The 24,727-nt window shown below is 30.6% G+C and overlaps 1 protein-coding gene across 5 annotated transcripts in view; it reads right to left on the bottom strand.

The window, feature by feature from the left end:
* The window catches only part of LOC108566332 (ADAMTS-like protein 1), a 147,983-nt gene extending 125,489 nt beyond the window's left edge, over positions 1-22,494 (bottom strand). For all 5 annotated transcript variants that reach the window (XM_017926146.1, XM_017926148.1, XM_017926145.1 and 2 more), the window contains exon 1: positions 22,142-22,494. The gene's annotated coding sequence lies outside the window, so the exon portion shown is untranslated. The remainder of the gene's footprint in view (positions 1-22,141) is intronic.
* Positions 22,495-24,727: the final 2,233 nt, after the last annotated feature.

Raw genomic sequence — 24,727 nt, forward strand, 5'->3', positions numbered from 1 at the left:
TTGTATGAAATTTAAATGATATTCAACAATTCAGTTTTTAAACTTAATGTAAAGTTATGCATGATACAAGTGGTATTTACTAAAGAATTTATTATATTGATTAATTTGTTAATTGATATTATTAATCAATATTTGGATGAAAAAAAAATCATTTTTAATTATTTCAAATTCAAAATAATAATTTTATTGTTTAAAGATACATTTTTCAGGACAATTCAATATGCTTCGAAATTATTAAATTATAGAAAAAATAAATTTACTCCACGAATATATAAGATATTTACTACTGTTTGAGAACAGAAAGTTAATACGTATTTATAATTGTAAAAATGATGTTTGATGCAATTTTTGCTAAAATTTTCTAAGTCTGTGATTTATCCAAATTAACTGAAGTGAAATACTTAAGTAAGGATACAAAAAATTTCTTCTGGAAACTTAATGAAATCAACTTATTAATTATATAATGCAGCAAATATATTTAATCTGATTTATGTTATACAAATGAAAATTATTAGAAAAAAGTATATATAAAATCATTTCAAATACTTAATTTTGACAGATTTAATTACTAAAAATTATGAAAATAGATTGGGATTACGTTTTTGGCGAATTCGATAAGATTTTTATTAAATTTTCCAATTCGAAAAGAAAAATGTGATTTGGTAAATGAAATAAGCGTAAGTAACGTATTTACGTTTGAAATGAGATTAGCGAAAATGAGGAAATGAAAATGAGGAGCGGGATTGTAATACAACATAAAAATGAACGCGAATGGAAATAGATAGGTGTTGCTGCATAGACCGCAATTAAAGTTTGTCGGTCAAGGTGAAGAAGATGTTCCATTGTCGTTGTTGCTGTTGCTGCTGCTGCTTTTGTTGTTCGTTTTCCCCTGTCTCCTCCATTGGGAGTGTGTAACAATTGTGCATTTAAGTTAAGACGGCGATGTGCTCTGTCCGCTGCCGTTGACAGATTTCTAATTAAAATCCATCCCCTCAAGTTCTAATTCGTGGGGCCGGAGGGCAGCTCGGGGCGTTAGTGGGAAAGTAATAGTCGGAAAACGGGGTTGCTGCTAGAGAGACAGAGACAGAGAAAGCAGCGAACAGACGTCGCGACGCTCGCCGTCTCCAGCACCTCCCACCCCCACCAACACGTTTTGTCTCTGAATTAAATCCAATTAAAATCGCAGAATTACTTATTAGTGGCTCACACAGCAGCATAAAAATAGTGAACGGAAAGAAAACACGAAATAACGGGTTGGGGGGAAAATTGAGCGAGAGGGGATTATGAACTAGGGCATTACAACTGGAATTGTCTGGTAATTATCAGATTACAAGCGACTCATTTACACTGAGACCACTAATTAATTTCGACCTATCTCTAATTCGACAGTATTTAATTACATCTGTTCTGCATTGTTCATACCAATCATACACATACCTTGTGTCAATTTCAATAGCAAATTGATTATTACGTGTTTGACAAAATTGAAAATCATTATAATAGGAAAATAATAGAATTCGAACTATAGTCCTTTTGGTCATTTGGACCAATAAATATGTTTAATAGAAAAATTAAAAAAATCTATTAAATTGAAGAAACCTGATATTATGTTTTTACTCCTATTGATTTATTCAATTATAAAAATACATTTTATAAAAACCCAATTTTCATTTCACTACACAAAACCTTTTATATGTGTTCAAACCGGAGCCCGCGGGCCGTATTTGGTCCGCATGCGGGCCAAATGCGACCTATTCAATATATATTCAACAATTAACCAAGTACGTTGCACTAGAATTGATAAAAAAGATTATAATTTACGCTAATAATAATTTATTGATTAGTTTTAAGATATGATAAATAAAAACTTTAATTATATTCAACTTTTTACGAAAGATTCTATTAGATTAGATTCTATAAGAAGTTATTTCATTCAAATAACTTAACAATAGCTTTTCGAACTTACTTTTCCGTATATTTCACTGAAAACTTTCCGTATTCACTACTACGTAAATATCAATAAATTAATTTTCTTGAGTATTCTTTGCTATTGAATAGAAAATACACAAGACTTCTGTGATTAATTTGTATTGGATGCACGGTAAAATCAATTTACTTAGATAAATAACAATAAATAACAAACATATTTCTTAATAATTTTGTAGTTATAATCATGTTATTCGAAACTAAGGATCAAAGCTAGAGATTAAAGGGCATTACAAACAAATAAAATGAAAGTTTCACTAACCATTGAAGAAAATCCAAAAATTTAACACTTTCATAATTACTTAATTTATATAATTTTTCGGAATATTATCATTGTTTCTTATGATAATATTGGACAAGTTGGATTCTCTTTTTATTATTTATATGTTTATCAAAGAAGATTTTATCTCTTTTTTATATTTTTCACATAAATAAAAAACCTAATTTTTCAAATGGAACTTTCATTTTCTTATGTATTGAGATGTGTTACAACACAATTTGATGTTATTAAACAGAATTTAGATGATTTCTTTTAGATGATTTTAATTGCATTTTTTTTCTTCGTATTTCAATTAATTAATTAAATTTTTCTAAACATATTTTGAATGCTTCTTTTTATTTATTTTGTGACTGTTTTATATATATTTTTGTTCAAATAAATATAAAATTCAGTCCATAACTTTTTTTTGTTCAAGAATCTTAAAAATACTCATAAAATTGGCTTCTTAAAAATAACGACATTACATTAATTAAATTTGTAACGACTAAAAACAATCTATCTTTTGTAATTAGTTTATTTATATTAAGTAATGTCAGTTTTTATTATTCAATAGTAAAATAAAGCATTTTCATATGATATTTTACATAAAACTATTTCTAATAATATAGATTAAAATATATTACTGTTATTACGTCTGAAAACCTATCGATGCTTTCAGAGTCGATACAGATTTGATTTTAATTTATTTGTGACTTTGAAACTCATCACCTTCGTATTTAATTTTGTGATAGAAGTGACCAAACCCAATATCTTTGCTAGTTATATAACTAATGTGTTATGCCTTAATCTGGATGAAATTAGACCATTTGCAAGTATGATTTAATTGTTTTAACAAATAAGGTCGGCAGTAGTATTGTTGTTGTTGCTGCGATCATGTGACAACATTAAGTTCAGTTCCGTTGGCTGACAAATTGCGAAAAAGGGAACGAACGAACGAACGTCGGGATGGAAAGAGTACGAGGGCGAGGAAGTTAATTGGGTGTTGGGAGTCGGGTGCAGGCGGCGATTAATAGGTTTAAACTTGAACTACATGCGGCAATCAATGCGCTCTAGAAAGCCAAGCCAAGAGTCAGAGGATGTTATGAATTTGGGAAGCGGCCCGTCGGAAATTTCAATTGCCACTCTGATGTGCCAATCGTATTGTTTTGGTCTGTGGAAGGTTGACGGACGATGGAAGAAAGGTTCATAAGTTCATGCCTTATCGTCAACACTTAAATAAAAAAAAACAATCGTTTGTAATCCTATACCATGTTCGTCTCTTTTTGGGGACTCGAGTCAATCAAGATGGCAATCTAATCGCACTCTTCATTCCTTCAATCCCATGTGAACCGCTGTATTCTTAATATATATGGGAACGATAACCTCTGGTGAAAATTATTCGGTGATAAATCCAGGATTGGCCACAGGTCGTTTCTTCGCCGTTACCCAGAATCCTTTTGAATTCCTCTTACCTGGGAGACGGCCTCGGGTAAATCGCATTGAAATTTATTGCGATTTCCACGGGAAAAATAAAACCTAGTGAATGAGAACCTCTCATTCTCATGGTGGAGACGACCACCCGCAGTAGACGGAGACCCTAATTTGAATTCGGGCCCGTACCTAGATATTTGACTTTATAATTATCTTATTATTAATATAGGACCTAATTGAAAAATCCAGGAAAATTATACCTGAAAAACTCTCGTTAAACGTGAATAACGATTCTATTAAACTGAAACAGTATATTCAAATTTTATCACCACCTTCTGTCCTACTAGCTAGTATACCCTTAATATTTATTGCTTTTTAAAAGATAAATCAACACACATTAATACATTTATATCCAATCTAACCCCAATTTAACCCCAATGAATACACTCATATTGTTTCAATTCGAAGTTTAAAATAAAATTCAAATTGTTAAATGTTTTGAAGACATAAGTAGATAATGATACAGAGAGTTTGAAGTGGTAGAATTCCATGCAGTAGTACACGTATTCACTAGAAGACACAAGAATATCCAGCAATGTGGAGCTGCGCCACTTCGAAAAGAGACGCCACTCATTGCTGCAAACTTTCCATTATGTTCTTCAATTATTTTGCACGCCGCAGCGGCACACTTGAACTATCAGCAAATGTGTTTGCGCGCTTTGTAAATTGAGAATTCCCTTGGGAAATCGATAACACCGACTTTCCTATGGAGAATTGATACAATGCAATCGCAGCCCAAAACGTAGAAACACTTTCGTTTGTTTCACAGTTTTAGTCTTGAATTGATGGAGAATGCAAAACAAATGGTAAAATAAATGAGATTAATAGAGATTAAGTAGTTCATATCAATGAAATAAATAGTAGATGATTAAGTTGACAAAATTAGTTAAGAGATATTGGATATTGCGGATAATACTTGAATGGGTGGGGAATTATTGTTTGATTTAAATTAGTAAATTATTTCTGAAAACATTATATTACTCATAGTAAAATGATTTAGTAAAACAAGAAACCACTTTTTTTCGAAAACAACTGTTTAACAAGAAGTAGTAAAAGTGTATTTGGAAATAGATGTTTAACAGAAAGTTAATAAAGATTATAGAGAAAATAATGCGATGGTTGTCGATGATCGTTACAGTGTGAATTGGATGAAATAACAACCACCATTCGCACGCTTATTACATCTGCAGAAGTGCGCAGATAACGATGCGAATATTACGCAAGTTGCTCGTAATAAACGGCCGGAGGTGCTGCCGTTTCGCCGCAGAAGGCAGAAGGAGGTGGTAGCAAGCCTGCAGCAATGCTCGTACCTCACGTTGCGTTATTGTGGCTCCGCACATTTATTACGTTGCATTCAAATCGACGGCAAAATTGTTTCGCACAAAGCGGGGAACGCGGTGTAAATCACACGTCTGAAATATGCGCGCTCGCTAATAAAATACTTGCATATGCGAGGAGAAAGGATGAAGACGGCGTTGGAGAAGAGCAAAAAAAGGTGTGCAAATTGATGGCACCTTCGAGTTGTGGTCATTACGCGCCCGCCGACATCCTACGGCCCCACCGCATTTCCCACGAGAATCGCCCTTACTTCCATTATGCTCTCTCACGTAACCTACATCAACCTAATTCAACATAACTTCATCTGCACAATATGTACATGCAAAACAACGTGCAGGTGTTGGACAGATAGTACAACCACTTTGGTTTCAGCAAAAACCCAGTAATTGCTGATTAGTCAAGAATGAAATCATTTCAGAGAATATTCAATTTTTCTTTAAATCACATACAAGCTTGTTAACATATGGATATGAGATTATCCTAGAACGATTCACGAGAAAAACTTACATACAAATATTTACAATAATATTATCAACTTGATAAAAAGTTCATATTTTTAGAGATCTTGGCTGACTAATAGTCAAAACTGGTAGAAGACAAGTATAAGCAAAGCCTAAGGTTAAATAATCATAACCCTGATTAAGACACATACTTTAATTGTGTAATTCTTGTTTATTGTTACATCATTATTTTTTTGAAGATCTAAGAACAAATGTCCCAAATACACCAAGCATGAATGTTGACGAAAATGTTAGTTCCACTTTGTATACTTTATAACTATCAACAAAATTCCTGAAGATCTTTATGTTGATACTATTACAAAGTAGATCAAAATCAATTAACTTATACTAATGAATATTATTATAAAAAAAAAAGTTAAGAATTTACATAAAAATGTAAATGTATTCTTCAAATAAAATAATGAACTCTTTATTACCTGAACATAGTTAAAAATAAAAAGAAAAAAATATTTGGTTGTCTTTTAAAGCACGTTTAAATTAAGTTGCCTATAAAATTTTATTAAATTTCAGCAAAATTTTCAATGAAAAAAATATGTGGTACTTTTTGGTAAAATCAGGCAATTTTAAGCTTAAAACGAATCAATTTTCACGTCTCTTTATAATTGAAATAATGACATAAATGTAAAAATAAAAAAATATTTGGTTTTATTTTAAAGCACGTTAAAATTAAGTTGCCTATAAAATTTTATTAAATTTCAGCAAAATTTTCAATGAAATAAATATGTGGTACTTTTTGGTAAAATCAGGCAATTTTAAGCTTAAAACGAATCAATTTTCACGTCTCATTATAATTGAAATAATGACATAAATGTAAAAATAAAAAGAAAAAAATATTTGGTTTTCTTTTAAAGCACGTTAAAATTAAGTTGCCTATAAAATTTTATTGAATTTTAGCAATATTTTCAATGAAAAAGAATATGTGGTACTTTTTGGTAAAATCAGGCAATTTTAAGCTTAAAACGAATAAAGGGACAAAAAAAAACTTTGGTCGATACACATTTGCTTTTTCTACCAATAAAAATGTTTAATAGTAATTAAAATAATAATAAAAAACTTTATTAAAGTAAAACATCGTTGTGTTTTTAACATAGACCCAATTAAACAAAGTTTTAACTAAGTTTCCCTCATGTTCAAATATATACCGTTATGAATATGCTCCACTCTCGGAATGTGCGGATATCGAATCAGACCCGGAAACCAGGTAAATGGAGAGAGAGGTAGGGGGACTGCGTTGTTTTATTCATGCAGCTTGTGGGGGGTTGGCGGTTATTCGCGATGGAATGTATTCAAAACGTTATATTCATGGATTCACCGAAAAATCGCTGCGTTTGAATTTCAGATTCTCCCGATGGTTTTTCCAGAAGGTAAAGATAAATATACGTTTTCCCCCTGCCCGATTTATTTCTCCGCCCAGGCACCATGTTACAATCGTTGTTCGTGCACGCAATTGTTTAACAACTGCTTCGGACAACAGAGGAAACGCCGATATAAGGAAATCGCTTTTAAACAATTAAAAGCGTAAATAAATATAACGGATGGAATAAGTGGATGAATCATAGTGTGCACTGTAATTGTAGGTAAAACTAACGGAAATCTCTAATCTCTGGAACAATATACACCTTAGTGTGTTAAAGTTTCTAAAAGCAATGCTCGTCAATTCCTTTCTATTGCAGAAATTTACTTGTGTTTTATTTACTTTTATTTACATATTTTTTTAAGCAATTTAATTAATGAATAATAAAATTGAAAATTGATTAAATTTTATAACTATCATAACTAAAGCATATTAAAAAGAGGTGCAAAAAATAAAATTTACACACTCCTATTTTATGAGGATAAAGGTATTGGATCAAATTTAAAAACAATGTTAATACATTTTAATTTACTTATTTCAACCTCTTACCATTCCTAGGAATGGTTGCTATCTAAATATACATGTGATATATTGAATATCAATCGTTTTATGTTATGTACATAGGAATGATTAAAGTATAGCGAGATTTAGAACAAGGGCAATTACTAACATTCTTGAAGCATCAACAAGCTATTAATAGTCGCTCGAGAAAAGGGCAAACTGTTATCCTCTGGAAGGTTTATCGAGTGGTTCTCATAGTTTATGGATACCGATACCCAAATGGATTCAAGATACGGAGACGACGCAAACACGCAAGACACATTACCGTAGGATCCACAAAAAAAGAAAAAAAGAGGCACAGCTTCCGTCCGGATTAATCTAAAAGTGAAATCTGCAGCTCCATTTTGGCAAATTAGTTGCATATTTTTTTTGGATGAAAGTAATAAAAAAAAGCATTTGCTTTACGGTGTAAATAAAACGGGGTTGAAAGAGATTCAAAGTTAGGTAATTTTATGCAATAACCGGAGCGTGATGTGGGAAAGCTGCCTCTGTTGCTACTACACCCCACACTCTCTCTTTTACCAGTATTAATAATGGCCTTTGAGCTCTTGACGAATGTGTTTACTATTTATTCTGCAGTTATTAATTAAGATTGCGTGCAATCAACCCGGAGGTCTCGACTAATTAGCGCAAAACGAGACCCGATTGCGGTCGCTGCAAATTGAACCTCTTCTGTTTAAGGAGTCGGACGCCATCCAGACCAACCTAGGATGGCCGTGGCAGTGCAAAGGCGAAGATACAAACGCAACTCGGACGACTTAAGAGGCCGATGAATTACGAGATATAGCAGGATGCTGCTGCTTGTGTTCTGTTCTGTTCGAATGAACTTGCAGTGTCTACTCGAGCAATTATAAATCAGCGAGATGGATATTTGGAGATACCATTAATGGCCTCTCCTTAACCACCAACTACTTCTAGATTTCCATTGGATGTCTTCATCCTGTTCAATTTTATGCTCTAAAGTGCACGGACTTTGTTTACCTAAGGGATTAACTTTGTTAATTAAAAAATAGTAATAACATTAAATTAATGAAGATTTTAAACCATATTAAAGACAAAGTTACAACCAACCATACATATTTTAAATAATATTTAGGACACAGTATATACATCATCAAATACCAAAAAATATGAATATTATTTATTTATTTAAAGTTCGTTTTTATTACAGTTCTCATACGTTATTATTTACATACATCTCTATATTTCAATGAATTTTAACTTACGAACATTGCAGAACGGACTCTTGTCTATAAGTAACTTGTCAAGTATGGAGCAAATGGAGTATACGAAATTATGGATGGTGTATAGTAGCTACATATCAAAAAATGAAAATTGCATTTAGGTCATGGAATATGGAACTTTCATACATCCTTCCAAATATGCTCAGCCGTATAAATAATTCGCCTATATTTTTACATTATTTATGTTATTACAGTGGCACATGAAAACAACAACAAAAATTTATAGCACGTTCTAGAATGATTAAAATACTGGACTCGTACAAATAAAAAAAATAATTTACCACTATTGCAATTGGCAAATTAACAACTGAAAAAGAACAAAATATATAATCTAGTAGTAATCTAGTATACGTATAAATCCACAATGTTTCGGATGGAAGTCTGTACAAAATTTCAAAAACATGATGAAAATTAAAGTATTTTACTAAATATTTTTATATTATTATAGTATTATAATGATAATTTATCGTTTTTCGGAATTCCTCTTCACAGAGGTTAATGTTTCATTGCAAAAATATTGAAAGAAATTTATAAAAAAATTATTTAAAAAAAAACGTGTCTTTATTTTTGTGGACAATTGACTAAAAAATAATATGTAATTAAAAAATAAATAAAAAGTCGAATAAACAAACAAAAACATTATTTATATAATCATATGAAAATTATTTTTGAATTGGATTTGATTGTGAAAATTGAATAGTTTTTGTATTACGTTTAAGGTAATGAATTTTAATATATTTTGGTATTGAAGTTGGGTGTATCTGATCAACAATCTTTGGACTTTCCTTCCACCGAAAATTTATGTGCATTGTATAAATTCGATTAATTAAAAGAATACGAGTCGCGACAAGCGCACCTATAAATGTTATCTGGCCTCACTCTGTCCATACATGGGAGCAAATAATAAAAACTAATCTCTCGACCGACTAATAACTAGACTTTGCTTTCCCATTATCCATAAAAATTTATTACGATCGCACACTTAGGTAGGTAACGTGAAATGTCCATCCATTGTGGCGACTATACGAAATCATAAATTCCGAAGAGGATGAATCGAGAACCTCTTTCCTCCTTCTTCCATTGATCCGTAACCACCTGCGTGTGCAATCCGTGCAGACCCCCCTTCGTTGAAACCCTATTGTTGAGCAATAGAGGAATAAAAAAGAAGGACAACATTAAGTCCGATGATTAGGTTCAGTTCCATTTAATAATAACGTGTCGTCTGGGGTTTCCGATAAGATCTGCTCGAGGCAACTTGGAAATGCCTCAAAAAAATATGTAAATGGAGGCCGAGCAACAATGCAAGAAAGAAACGAAGAAGTGGAAGATGAGAAAAACGCGCAGGAAGGGAAAAGATGAAATACGGTGGAAACGGTACGTATACGAAATCCCACATATTGAGCCATCCAGATAAGAATCGGTGAATGATTTATGTTTAGAGCCGGAGGCAAGAAGTACCCTCTAGGGTCCTTCGCGCTCTCAAACGTCGGATGGATGGGAGCTTCGGAGTCCAGAACTTTGCCACAAATTAATATTGAATTAATGTACAGCTCAATTAACTTGTACTTTCATCTGTGCGCCTTCATCGGAGAAGGGTTCCTTCCTTTCTTCCAATTTTAATTGAGGGGTGGTAACCGATCACCAATTATTTATCATCACGGTTTATTCACGTAACATCTGAAATAATTCATCAAATATCTATTTCCTAGTCCCTCTTCAACAAACTTTAAACTTTCTTTTCCAGTTACTTGCATCCATTTAAAATACAGATAAATCATTATTAAAACAAAACAAAAGTTACACCTTTTTTCATGATTAGGGCCCTTTATAAACATTTAGACATTTTTTTTGTTATATTCAGAATCACAAAATCCTTCAAATTATCATACAAATCGTATGATAATTGTAATAATGATTAATTATTGTTTGTGAAATAATTGCAATTGAATTATAATCTAATTACACTTTCCTATAACGCAATTAATTGGTACTGCCTAATATAGAAACCGCATTAAGAAACTCAGAATTAGTACAAATCAGATTATATTGGCTCCGCGTTATACGAAAACTTAATTCTAATTCCTTACTGAATTCGAGTCCTCTTATCACATCATTCAAATTGAAATTGTCAACCCATTACTTATTCAATGTATTTGAGGCACATGTTTCAATTAATGCCATCAATTTCGAAGAATTGAAAAAAAAAACAAAGTAAACTTGTTAAAGCAATAAAAAATCGTAGACTTACAAATTTTATGAGATTAAGGACTAAATAATTATAAAAAAAGGTAACTTTTCAAAGGTGAATATAATTATTTTAATTTTTTAGTTATTACAAACGGGTCTATCGCAAGCCCGACAACTGAAACACCGTCTATCGAAATCCCGACGTTCGAAATCCTGACTGTGTCGAAATCCCGACTACCATAATCCCGATTACCATAAAAATGTTGTTGTAGAAATTATAATAATAAAAGACACTGTCGGGATTTCGATATAGTCGGGATTTTGACAAAGTCGGCTTGTCGATGTAGTCGGGATTTCGATATAGTCGGAATTTCGATACACTCGGGATTTCGAACGTCGCAATAACTAATTAAGAAATTTCAAGTGGATCTTCAATGTATATTTCTATGACTTAAAAATGAATATTCATAAGATGAACACAATGAGTAAAAGTTTGGGAACCGCTGCATTATATAACATCTTATAACATGTTGAAGAAATCATAAAATAATGCTAGTACATTACAGAAATGATTAAGCAAAACTTTCAATTTGAATTGAATATATTGATTATTAATTACGTCCATTTGAAGCGAGAATTGGTCTTCGTGTTAGAATTCATTATAATTGCTCCGAGCAACGAATCGATCCTGGACACTTTAAAACATTTGTAAATGTACCAAAATCAATGACATCCCAACGTTCACACATAATATATAACGCGCACTTCCATCGATTTCATCCAATGAGCAATCGCGAATTGGCAAATGAAAGTTAAATAATCGCAAATTAAAGTTGTAAAATTATTAATGTGTGAGAGGAAACGGAATTCCGCAAAAAAAAAAAAAAACATTCACAAATTGGAAATGCACGATGGAAATCGACATGTAAAATATTTGTTTATGAATTCGCTTGTGTGTATGGAAAGTTGACTCGAATTTGGAAATGAAACTACAAAAAAAAAACAGCAACAATAGCTGAACAAAAAATATCACAAATTGCTCCCTGCTTCGAATCGCAATTCACTACGGAAACCTATTGATGTGTGTTCAATACTAGGAATAATTAAAACTTGAATTTATTTATTTGTGTGTTGGCAACGATATTTCAAAAGCCATCATAAACTGTTGATGGTATTAAAACTAACAATGCTGCACCAAAATTTCAGGTTTTAAAACATCGATTGTTCAAATGGCAATGATGAATAAATTGTGAGATATTTTTGAGCATCTACAGTTGATATCATTTATCAGTATATTTTATTTAGGTGGTTTAGATCAGAGTTTCACAACCTATTCTACAAACTTTATTTACAATCACGTCAGTGAAAATTAGAATATTTAAGATTTTTTTTTTGTTGTTTTTGCAAGTATTTAATAAAATGAGAAACATAATAACTTGATACTAGTAGATTCTTTTAAAAGCATTTATGAATATTTCGCAATTAATAAAATAAAATTATCAACTAAAATGTTTGTCAACTGCAACAAGAAAATAGAAATAACTATTGAAGTTAGAATATTTAACAATCTTTAATAAATTATACAAGAGAAAAAAAAGACTAATACCAAAAATCTGATATAATCAAACATAAACATTCACTTATATTTTGTTAACTATATGAAACGATAGAGAAAATATTTCCAAATTTATCAATCTGAGAAATAAAAAAAATTATAACGTAACGTTATATATTTTATTATATATAACATGACGTGTCTAAAGGTAAAATTATTGTACACATTTCATATATTTTAACTAGCACAACATTCCATAACATTAATCTAGCGAAGAAGTGTTTCATAGCGTACGTAAGAGTTTCATAAGGATTATAGTCTCGATTTTAGACAGAATTGATTAATAAACTCTTATAATGCAAATAAACTAAATTTGTAATATAATTTACATCTTTTTTTGCCAACAGATTGAAGACACAATATTTCTTAGTAAAATCATTTAATGAAACCTTCGTCAGGATCAATAACTACCTCTATACCAGATCTAAATAGTCGATAAGCGTGAATTAAATAATTATTTATAGCAGACTATAGCAGCTTTCATGTATTTTTAGGTATTATGGGGATGTTTATTAAGTTCTCCCCAAAAAACACTACACACTTAAAAATCCAAGGGATTGAGGTCCGTAGAGTTAGGATGCTTTTTGCAAGTGACCGCATTGACTTTCTGGGATCATGATCAATGGTTTGTTGCAGTGATTCTCAAAATAAGGATCGCGACCAGCAAGAATATTTGAAAAATTGATGACAGATCAATCCGGGATGTTTTTCTACACGTACATATTATTGGAGCAGTTTTTTCACATTTTAAGTGCAAAAAGTGGTCGCCGTCCAAAAAGTTGGAGAAACAATTACATCATGTATTTTTCTTTCTTTAATCATCTGGAGATCTGCCATTACTTTTTAATTACTAATCTTAAAAATAGAATTTACTAGAATGCAATACAACCAAGAAAAAAGGATGTCTTCAATTACCTGTATTAACACAATGCAAATGGTTTGGTAAACTTATTATAGAATTTTCTTGTATTCAAGGTTTGTTTATGAATTTGTATTATTGTGGTATATATTTCTTATGAATCTTTATTTCATGGAAGCAAGAGCTAAGAAACGTCGATAAAACAGCGTGAACCAAAAAAAATAATAATAGAATAAATGTATAATGGAGATCGCAGGCTGAACTTGCTGGAATTGTTAATTTTCCTAATTTAAATGTTAATGTTTTGGGTCCGCTCTTGGGACAAGTGGAGGGTATGGATGTCGAGCGTTTATCGCGCTCGGACAGCTGCCGCCGCCTCCGCAACCGCCGTTTCCCCAGCAATTTGCAATTTTCAGTTTTGCGTGTCAATTGTGCTATTGCCATTAATCAAACGTCCGCTCGTTCATACACACATATTCAAATCTATCCTCTACCGCGCGCCAAAACCCTCAAATCCTCCAACCGCCCGCCCCTCACCATCCCTTGTCCTATTAATCAACACCGACCACCCCCCGCCCCACAACCAGAACCACCCCGAACGCATACAAATCATCCCGCAACGCGTGTACCAGAAAAACCATTCGAAACAGCAACAAATCAAAATCGCATATTCCATCAAAAAAAATTTACTCGCTTATGGAAAACACACAATGCTCGCAGTTATCATTGCCTTTGTTACCGATACATACATTACATATATATATATATTTTTTCCGGTGGAAATTTTTATTTTTTCCTGCTTCGGTTTTGTTTGTTTCCATGGAAATGCGTGCTCGCTAATGATAAGGCCTGTAAATCCACTGTGTTGTATTTGAAAAACAATAATAAAAATCGTGATTTAGAACTGCTGCACTCCAAAGCTACTCAAATTGATCCTTCAGTCGTTATTGTCACTAGGTGCTGCAAGATTTATTGCATTTTTCCGACATCGCATCGGTTGATTTTCTTTCTCGAAACGGGGACGGCCCCCACTTTCAATCTATTTTACCCCGGAAACGCTTTCTTCACTTCCGTGTATAAAGTGAAACAGATCCGTTCTCACATAAATGTAATCCTCTCCAAATTTATCACGAGAATGTTAAAACAAAACACTTTATTTAATTTTCACTTTCTTGAAATGTTTTTTTTTTTTTTGATGACTTTGCAAATATTTAAGACAATCTGAGACGCAAATAAACTTATAGTCTATTACGCAATTATTTATACAAAGGTTAACGAACAACAATATAATACAAATTTGGAAGCAATGAGATAAATATTGGACGTAATTTTGACCTAAATTCTATCGACATAAGTATTTTTTACTGTTTCAATTTATTTTATACCTGAAAATGTTTTCTTCACTTCCGTGTATAAAGTGAAACAGATCCGTTCTCACATAAATGTAATCCTCTCCAAATTTATCACGAAAATGTTAAAACAAAACACTTTATTTAATTTTCACTTTCTTGAAATTGTTTGTTTTTTTTTGATGACTTTGCAAATATTTAAGAAAATCTGAGACGCAAATAAACTTGAAGATTAAATCTTCTAGTCTATTACGCAATTATTTATACAAAGGTTAACGGACAACAATATAATACAAGTTTGGAAGCAATGAGATAAATATTGGACGTAATTTTGGCCTAAATTCTATCGACATAAGTATTTTTTTACTGTTTCAATTTATTTTATACCTGGAAATGTTTTCTTCACTTCCGTGTATAAAGTGAAACACATCCAGACGTTCTCACATAAATGAAATCCTCTCCAAATTTATCACGAGAATGTTAAAACAAAACACTTTATACGATTTTCACTTTATTGATAAGTTTAGACTGCAATTGAAATGTTTCTCTTCGTTTAAGTGGATCCGTGATTCACTGACTTTTTCTTTTGCTTCTGATGAATAATACAAATAATATTTGTGAGTCATTGTCTAGTCTAGCTATTTGTTTCAAACATACATATGTCAATATGACAATGAGATTCAATAAAGTTATTCTATAATACTAATAAATTAGATCATCATGCATATAAAACAATATTTGAAAATTTTTGTATCAAAGCTTTTATAAACAAGTTTTTAGTAAATTATAATAGAGAATAAACTAATACCAATAATATATACACATTTTGAAAAGTACATAAAACAAAGGTTTTTGCCTTTTTGACAATTGGAGATTGAAGAATCTTAATTTCCTTTTTTCTTAATATATTAATTTCTTATTTTCATAATTATTGAATCTACCTCATACTACATTTATTGTAAACATCCCATTAATCCACAAATACCAAATATCTTGACATTTATTGGACTTTACATAAAAGTTGCTCAAAAATTGACTCATTAGAGTAGATTTATATCACATTCTAAGTTACGAAAGGTTTACTAACAAGTAATTTAACAAAAACTTTAATATAATAATTAAAAACACAAATATCTAAAAATACTATAAATAACTTTTTTATAGATTAAAAATCGATTTTGATAAAAACTTTTCATCATGTTAACTTTATCTACATAGCCAATATGTTTATTGTAATCCAATACAATTGGAGTATATGGTTCTGCTATTGAAGATACATATTTTTACTTGCTGCTTCAGGATTGTAAAAGTTACTTAACAATCCATTTCATACATAGTAAAGTCAACTTTGAACATCTTCCAGTTAGTATCTATTTTTTTCATTTTCTTATCGTTATATAAGATCTTTTAACAGTACGGTTTCAGTACAATACCTTTAGGACATTCCAATAAAAATTATTAAAAACATGATACGGTCAAATAATAATTATCATTATCTACATGTATTTATTTAAGTTTTGTTTTCTTCTCACGTTTCGTATAATTACTATAAATTTATTTAGAATAAATTTGAACATTTGGGTAATTTAGTTAACAAATATATATTAATATATAAAACAAATATAAACTAAAATGAAAATACAGCAATAACTCGCATAGTGCGGCCTATATGCTCTACTGTCTCATAAGATACTTGTTAAAACTGTTTTTTTCTAATTTATTTTTATTTTGCTCAATTAAAAGAACTAAATTTCTTTTGAAATTTTCAAATCAGACTATTGTGAATCCATCCATTGTTGAAGAAATGAAATATTTCAGTGATTTATATGTGACAATAATTTTTGTACTATATTTTATAATTAGAATATTGATTTCATCTTTAGTAATTTATTAATTTTTGTGCTAGAGTTGTATCATCGGAATTATTCCAAAATATTTCACTGACAAAGCAATTTTTTGTTAAAATTATCAAAGCTTTCAAACAAAACATCTCGCATTTGAAACCAACAATTTAATTGACATATTTACATTAATAAATATTAAACCCGCACACCCGTTTACAAATAAATAAAAATCATTCCAGTGTTCATGTTTAGACTGGAAAAAAAAAGAATTGTTGACGACAATCAATCACTGTACAGTTCAATTGAATTGAAATTACATGCACAAATGTACGCAACAACAAAAAAAAAAGATAACAGATACAGTGAAAATTGGGAATTTCAATTGAATTGAACGAATTTCCACCTGCAGAGTTACCATCTGCGTCCAACGCTCGATGTATATTTTCTGAACGGGAAAATACACATGTTTGGATGAGATAAAAGCTCTTTTGGTGTGAACAACAGCAGTGGAAACGCTCCATTTTGAGTTCATCAAGTTGAAAGAAAGAATAATAACCATAAAGTGAGAATTAAATGTATTATTAGTAAACGAATATTATTATAGAGAATTACTTGTGAAAAAGTTTTCAATATAATTATGAAACATAAATTTAAATTAAATATAAACATCAAAGCAATACATTATTAATCATGTAAATAACATTGTAATGCGCATAATATCAATTATTTTTAATTAATACAAATATTGAAATTTAAATGAAACGAATTGAAAATAATTGTTGAAATATGGAAGCGTTTTAAAATTTAAAAAAAAGAAGCTAAAACTATCGACGATAATTTACGATGTATTCAAGTCGTAACCCATAAATACGTCTCATGAAGATGTGCTGCCTGGTAAAGCGAAGTTATAGGCACAAGAAAAATGCGACGGAAAATGATCCATGAATAAGAAATAACAGTCAAAATCGTCCGCATTCGCCAACAATATTAATTGTTATATAATTTAGATCTCTTCGCCCACGGGCAAAAAAAAACCAAACAAAATCGAGTATATTATGTAGTGTATATGCTTAAAATTATCATACATCACTATACGGTGCGGCGTTTTACTGCGACCGTAATTTAAAATGCGGCAGTAAAACTTCATTTAATAACAACGTTAATTATCTTACGTTTTAATTTCGTTTCGCTACGCGAGTTCCCTTCTTTTTCTTTTTTTTTTACTTTTTTGGCATTCGGCCACAAAGCGAATTACTTTTCATGCTTTAATCCGTCTTAGATTGGATTAAACCTTAATTCCTTGCAATTCCAGAATAAAAAAAAATCGTAAGGACGAGCGAAAATCTAGTTTTAAAGTATAAATTAATAACAATCGAATCAACACTAAGCACACTAGTGTTGCTTAGTCTCGACATTTAAGGCATTCTCGGGAAATCTCGGGACTCGAGAAAAAATGACAATGTAACAAATAGTAAACTAAATATTTATTAATATATTGTATGTATATATACTGATTTTTAATTTTCATTGAAAAAATAAGTTTTTAAATACGTGAGTGCATTTAAGAACTCGTCTAAAATTCTATTTCTTAATTTTATACCAAAATTTCCTGCTAGACAAAACGTCTTTTCACATTCAGTAATTGTTGGTACTTTATATTGATTCTGTTTCCATTAAGGTTACATTAAGTTCATCTGCCTTATGCAAAGTTCTCGGGTATTTGTCACTAAAAATATTGCATGAAAATGTTTCAGAGCTATCAATACAAATTTGTTATGTTTCAGATCATTGAAAAAATCATTCAAATTATGTCTAATTTTGAACAACCACAAAAATATGTTCTCTAGCTTCATATAGATATTTCAATAAAGTCATAATTCGTTTATTGCTCCTCAAATCGCAACACTTCCAAAATTTATTGAAATATCTCGAGTCTCGAACGATAATTCCCTCTGTATTCAAGACTACATATGAGAAATTTGTCCCGGGAAATCCCGATTCAACAACCCTTGCACACATTTCTCTTTGTATGTCTCAGCAGATTTCTTGTCTTCACGAAAAAAAAAAGTAAAATATGTCAAAAATGTTCGTTTTTGCACTACTGTTAAAATTGATCATAAACTAACTAAGAGTAATTGGCTACTAAAGGAAGCTAAAAGTGACATCTATCAAACGATTAAAAGAAAAAATCATAAAATTGACAGAATTCCTTAAAAAATCATAAAGCTATCTATCTAGTGATAAACCGAAATTACTTTCTTGTAAACCCAATATACAGGGTGTCCCAAAATTAACGCAAGATTTGAATTTGCAGTAAAGTGTTGGAAACAAAAAAAAAACAATTTGACAGCTGAGAGGTTAAGGTTAGTTAATTGTGGGACACCCTTTATTAGTTTAGTATATTTCTTTTATTTTGTATAATGATTGTATTATTACTATACATTTATTTAAAATAAATTTTGGACAACTTAGTAATTTAGTTAACAAATATATATTAAAATATAAGTCAAATTTAAACTAAATTGAAAATTCAGCAATAATTCATACGGTGCGGATAATTTCCAGAAAATGGTCTTTTTGAAATTTTCAATTCGAGAATAAAAAAAATCGTAAGGATAAGTAAAAATCTAGGTGATAATTTTAAAGTACAAAAAAGTATAAATTAATAACAATCAAATCAAAGTAGTGGCATTTCGCACACATTTCCATGAAGACAATGCGCAGACCGAATTTGCATCTATACAAGTTTCATGTGTTTCGACCGAACTGCGTCAAAACTTTATTAAATCGTTTTATTTTATTTTCATTTATACTTCTTAGGAACGGTCTTCTCGTATTACAGATATATTTGTGATATAGCGCACAGCCAGCATGTGACATATCAGCTTACGATTGTTCAGAAACACATTTGATTAATTGGAGCGAGATGAATAAGAGAACAGAACTTCTTCGGTGAAGTCGCAACTTTCTTGAGCCCGACCAGATGAATGAATACATTATTCTATAATAATGACTTTATTGTAGTCTTTTAAGAGCTTTACATCAAAAAGGAATATAAAATATGTATGACTTCCTACCTTTTTCATGCCACAATGGAATAAGTTCTTTCTAAATTTATTACAGCCCCCCCAGAAATGTGTATTTAAAATAATTTTCCATTATTATTATAATATTATATTCAAGACATTAAAAAAATATATAATTCAACAATATTAGTCCACATTATCAAAATTAATAACACATATTTCTTCATGGTAATTAGTAAGAATATTCATAATTAATAAATACATAATATCCCTCGGGATATCGTATTGAACTCAATAAGGAATTCAACTAATTCAATATACTATAAAGTGTATTTAATTAGCTTAGGTTAGTAGAGCAATTGAGAATTTCCATAATTGTCCGCATCGGTGAATGGGATCAATTCGCTGCGGGTCAACAAATGACCCAAAAAGGTAGGATCGGACCGAAAGTCCGCTCTGCTAAAAGGGCGGAACATTATTTCAGACGTTTCATGTTACGGCTTTCCTCGGAGGAATTTTCTCCGCCAACAAAGATCATAGGAATTATCCAAAAATTTCGAACGAAATATTTCACTTCAATAATGATTTATATCGAAATACCTAAAATTTATTGCATCCATAAAAATAATTCTATTAAACGAAATACTTCCGCCCTATTTATTTAATTGTATAATTGTTGCAATAAATATTACTGTTGCTACAATTAAAATACATCCAAACAGATACTCAATTGGCAAATATTTCAATTGTAAACCATAGAAAATAATAATAATAATAATAATATATTGTACAGTTTATACATATATAATAATTACTTGTAATGTAATGATATAAACTTTAAAACTAAATACAAACTATAAAATAATCATTATTATAATATTTAACTGCAGGTGCAAACTATTAAATTAAAACTTTAAATTACACGAAGAATATATTTAAGTAGTTCAAATTAAATTTCCACGGTCGCAGATTCACTTAGCATTTGTCGCAGTGAAAATTGCTTCGAAATATGCAAATAAAACTTTTGCGTGACTCTTGATCAAATGTTTGCTAATTGAATCTCTCCACAAAACCTAATTTCGTTCTCGTTCACAAATATTTATCAATTAATTATTTTGAATACAACATTTAGAGAAAACTACTTGCACTTATTAAATATAATTACAGTTTATTTACTCTTCTCATTTTTTAACTAATTTAATCTGTCCAGCAAAAATCTCTTACTGCATTAAATTAATAATTATTATTATTGCAATGGTTACAAAATTAATACGTATTTATTTAACAATAATTACAAATATTATGATTATATAATTACGTTTGAATTATTTTGTACGTTTATCTATGTTTATAATTTATTCTTTCTTAAGAAAATAAATTATAATGAGCAATTAATAAAATAATATTTAAATTAACAACTAAAAACTATATTTAATTCATTTTTTACTATTTACGACTAACATTTTCATTTAATTTTAAAAATTAGTTATTTGAATGAATTTATTTCATGGCAGAAAAATTATATCAGTTTTGACGGATATGCAAAAATTGTCTGAATTTAATACCTTCAAATAAATGTTCTCAAGTTTGAATTGAAGATATATCAATATTGAATGCTTTCATTATCATAATTCTTTTAACGTTCTAATAAATATTTTCTATTAATATAAAAAAATGCTAAATTTCTTCAACACTAAATTTATTTTATTTCTATGGAAACAAAGAGAAATTGAAAATAATATATTTTAATTAATTCCAAAACTAACTAAAATAATTGTTCTTTCTTTAATTGTGAATATCTTTAATTCTCAAATTAAAACAAAAAATAAATATTGAAGCAAATTCACAATTACCTAATTGTTGCAATAGATATGAATTTTATATATTTAGAATCTATTTTTCAAATGAATTATTTCGATTTATAAATTTTATTGATATAAAATATACCGATTTTCTTATTTTTTTTTTGATAAAGTTGATATTTCTAGCAATGAGTAATTAAAAATAGTTTATTACAATTAGACAATTTAATACATATACATTATTTCATGACAGATATGTTTTGACGGATGTGCGGATACGTCAAATTAAAATTATTTTTTGGGTACAAATTTCAGTGACAGATAAAAGTTGAAGCTAAATTAAATTTAAAATAATTTACAGATAAATGCGATTTTATAATTCAGATATGAAGGGTTGATGCGGATACGAATTGCGTCCGGTTGGGGGGAATCCCCTGTTTGATCCGCGAATCACTAACATATAGATATATAGATACAAGCCGTTAATTTTAATGCAAATGGAGATTGATGGTGAGTGCGATGCATCGAAGCGATTAATTGTGATCTCGATGATTTAGCAGCCGACCTCTCGCAATGATCAGTTGGTAATAATGAGATTATGTGGGTTTTCTAGAGCAGTGTTTTTCAAACCTAGAGGTGAAGAGTTCGAAAAGCATTGGTCTAGAAATTGCGCGCAGTTTCAAATTATACATGCGAATCATTTACCTTATAGAGAGTTAATTGCTTATAGTCCTTTTCGTCCTTTTTGCTAATTATTGTTTTTTTTTATTGTTTTTCTTTGGGGTTGAGAGTGTTAGTTGCTGCTGGTTTTTTTTTATGTTGAGGTGGTTGAGAGATTGCGGGGATCGTGTAACGTGTGAACAACAAACTTCTTGCTGGCCGCACACGTTTTCCGAACGGACGCACACGCTTTTCGCGCACGATCGTGTGCAATTTTCCGCGCTCCGGGATGCTGTCGTTCCGGCTTCGAGGAGTCGAATGAGAAGAGCGCACGCGACTGTATCTGAAACCAGAGGATGGACGGCGATGTGCTTTGGGGTCTTGCGCGCGATTCCTCCTGCGTCCTTCGCCACCACCACGAGGACGACGCGGCGGCGGCTTTGGCGGTGGCTTTCGTATATCGACCGACGCGATGCACGGGAAGCGTCGCGACACCGTCCACGTCGTCCTCTCCTCCTCGACGCCGTCTTCATCGCCGCGCAATCCGTCAACCTCGACTTCCTCAATCTCCACCCAACGCCTGTCATCCTCCTAAGACACTTCCAGATATCTTCATCCATCAGATGTCCGCCGCATTCACCATCACTATCAACGCACAAAACCGAACCGAACAACAACACTTTTCTATCAACTATATGACTGTCAACGAAAATAATATTTTAACTTGCAACTTTGATCAATTTCTAAAATAAAATTGTCTTAGATTTTATAAAATAAAATTTTTCCTTTTGCCTTAAGTCATCCAAAATTACTGAAATTTATTTAGATTTTTCTTTATTTTAGTAAATATAAAAATAAACGAAAATACCGGTACTTGATTTCAAAATTTACCGGTAATTTTAATAATAATATTGGCAGCTAAACCCGGTTAACCTCTACCTGTACCCGTCTTACGGTTACAGTATGTCGATATTATATAAAGTAACAATTGTTACAATATTTGCTGTGATGGACCATGACTTAATTAGAGATTTTTCTTTTAACTTTTTGTTTTTTGCATGCACTTCAGAACAAAATGTTCACATAATTTATGATTCAAAATCATTAAATTTCTGCTTTTTTTTTCCAATTTGACAGGTCCAATTTAGGTAACTTTACCAATTAATCAATAGTAGTTCACTTAATTATTATGTTGCTTACTTCTATACAGTATAATCAATTATAAATTATATGAATCATAAAGTAAATACTATTTTTTTAAACGTTTATATTATTTTATAATTTATCTTGTATTTTTTTCTATGCATTATGTACGTTTTTTTAATCCATTATAACATAAGATACAAGCAACGTAATTCGCTGTTGGACACACATGCATAAATAAATCGACCAGTTGGTCGAAAGTATTGGATGGAAGCGCATGTAATTTTCTATACATTATCATCACCATTAGAGACTTGATTGATGGAAGAGGTGTTTGGTTTATCCCGAAGGAACACACCGTGACTCCAACTAAATTACCACTGGATTAGAGAACATATTCGAACGCTCACTGTAGGCTACGGCTGTTGCATTTCGAATTACGTATTTCAAACATGATTTACATGAAATACAGAATCAAAATACATTTTCCAAATTCTAAACATAAACGCAATAGAAAACAGAAATTAAACCGGACTAATCGAAGACTTTAAAACCACACAAAAATTACTGAAATAAATTATCGTTTATGTATAAACAATAATATGTACTAATTTTTAGAATTTATACTATAGTGAATGTAACATAAAAAGTAATCAATATTTGTTAAAATAATATAACATATTCTTTTGAAACAAGTACATCGCTTTTATAATAAATTTTATGTTACATAAGAACCACTTTTAGAAAAGTTGATAGATTTAGCCTGGAGCGACATGTAATCAGCAATAAACCGCTGTATAAATTGCTGTTTCTTACGTTTAATTGAAATCATATTTCTTTTTAAGAAAATTACTTCATGATATCTTGTCTAGAATTATAAGAATTTATATCAATATTTTAAATTAATATTAACTTGTCTATTAAATGGATGAAATAAATTTATTAATTTGTGAATATGATCATGAATAGATGGTTTAAAAGTGGATGTAAAGACTAAGTGGATGAACTAATTGTGTCGATGGTAAAGTTGATCGAATGCCAAAGCGAAAACTCAATGAAGCCGTTTCCAGCGAGCCATTAAATGGCATCCATAAAACTTCAATTATACTAAAGTATTTTGAGTCGCTTTCGTCGTTCGTTCCTCACTTTTTGCGCCGTACAATGTGAAACATTCGTTGTTGCATCATGGAAAGAATTCGCTTTTATAAGCGCAGAAAGTTTCGCTGGAAATCTATATAAACCTTTTATATTATTTAATTTAATGAAAACTAATCTGAAAGGTAATAAAGTGCTAAGAAAAACATAATTTTAACACTTCCTCATACTCGCTCTTTAAGAACCCAACATAAACTTGTATGTATACTTGATGAGAGAAACTTTGTTGCACTAAACACGACGACGCTTGTTATTTATTGTATTTCAATTACCGTCGTGCACTTAAATGATTACAAAGATAATACAGGTATAATATATACATATATTATTATA

This window comes from Nicrophorus vespilloides, unplaced genomic scaffold (assembly GCF_001412225.1).
Source record: "Nicrophorus vespilloides isolate i.1.1-1 unplaced genomic scaffold, Nicve_v1.0, whole genome shotgun sequence".
NCBI classification, from domain to species: Eukaryota; Metazoa; Arthropoda; class Insecta; order Coleoptera; family Silphidae; genus Nicrophorus; species Nicrophorus vespilloides.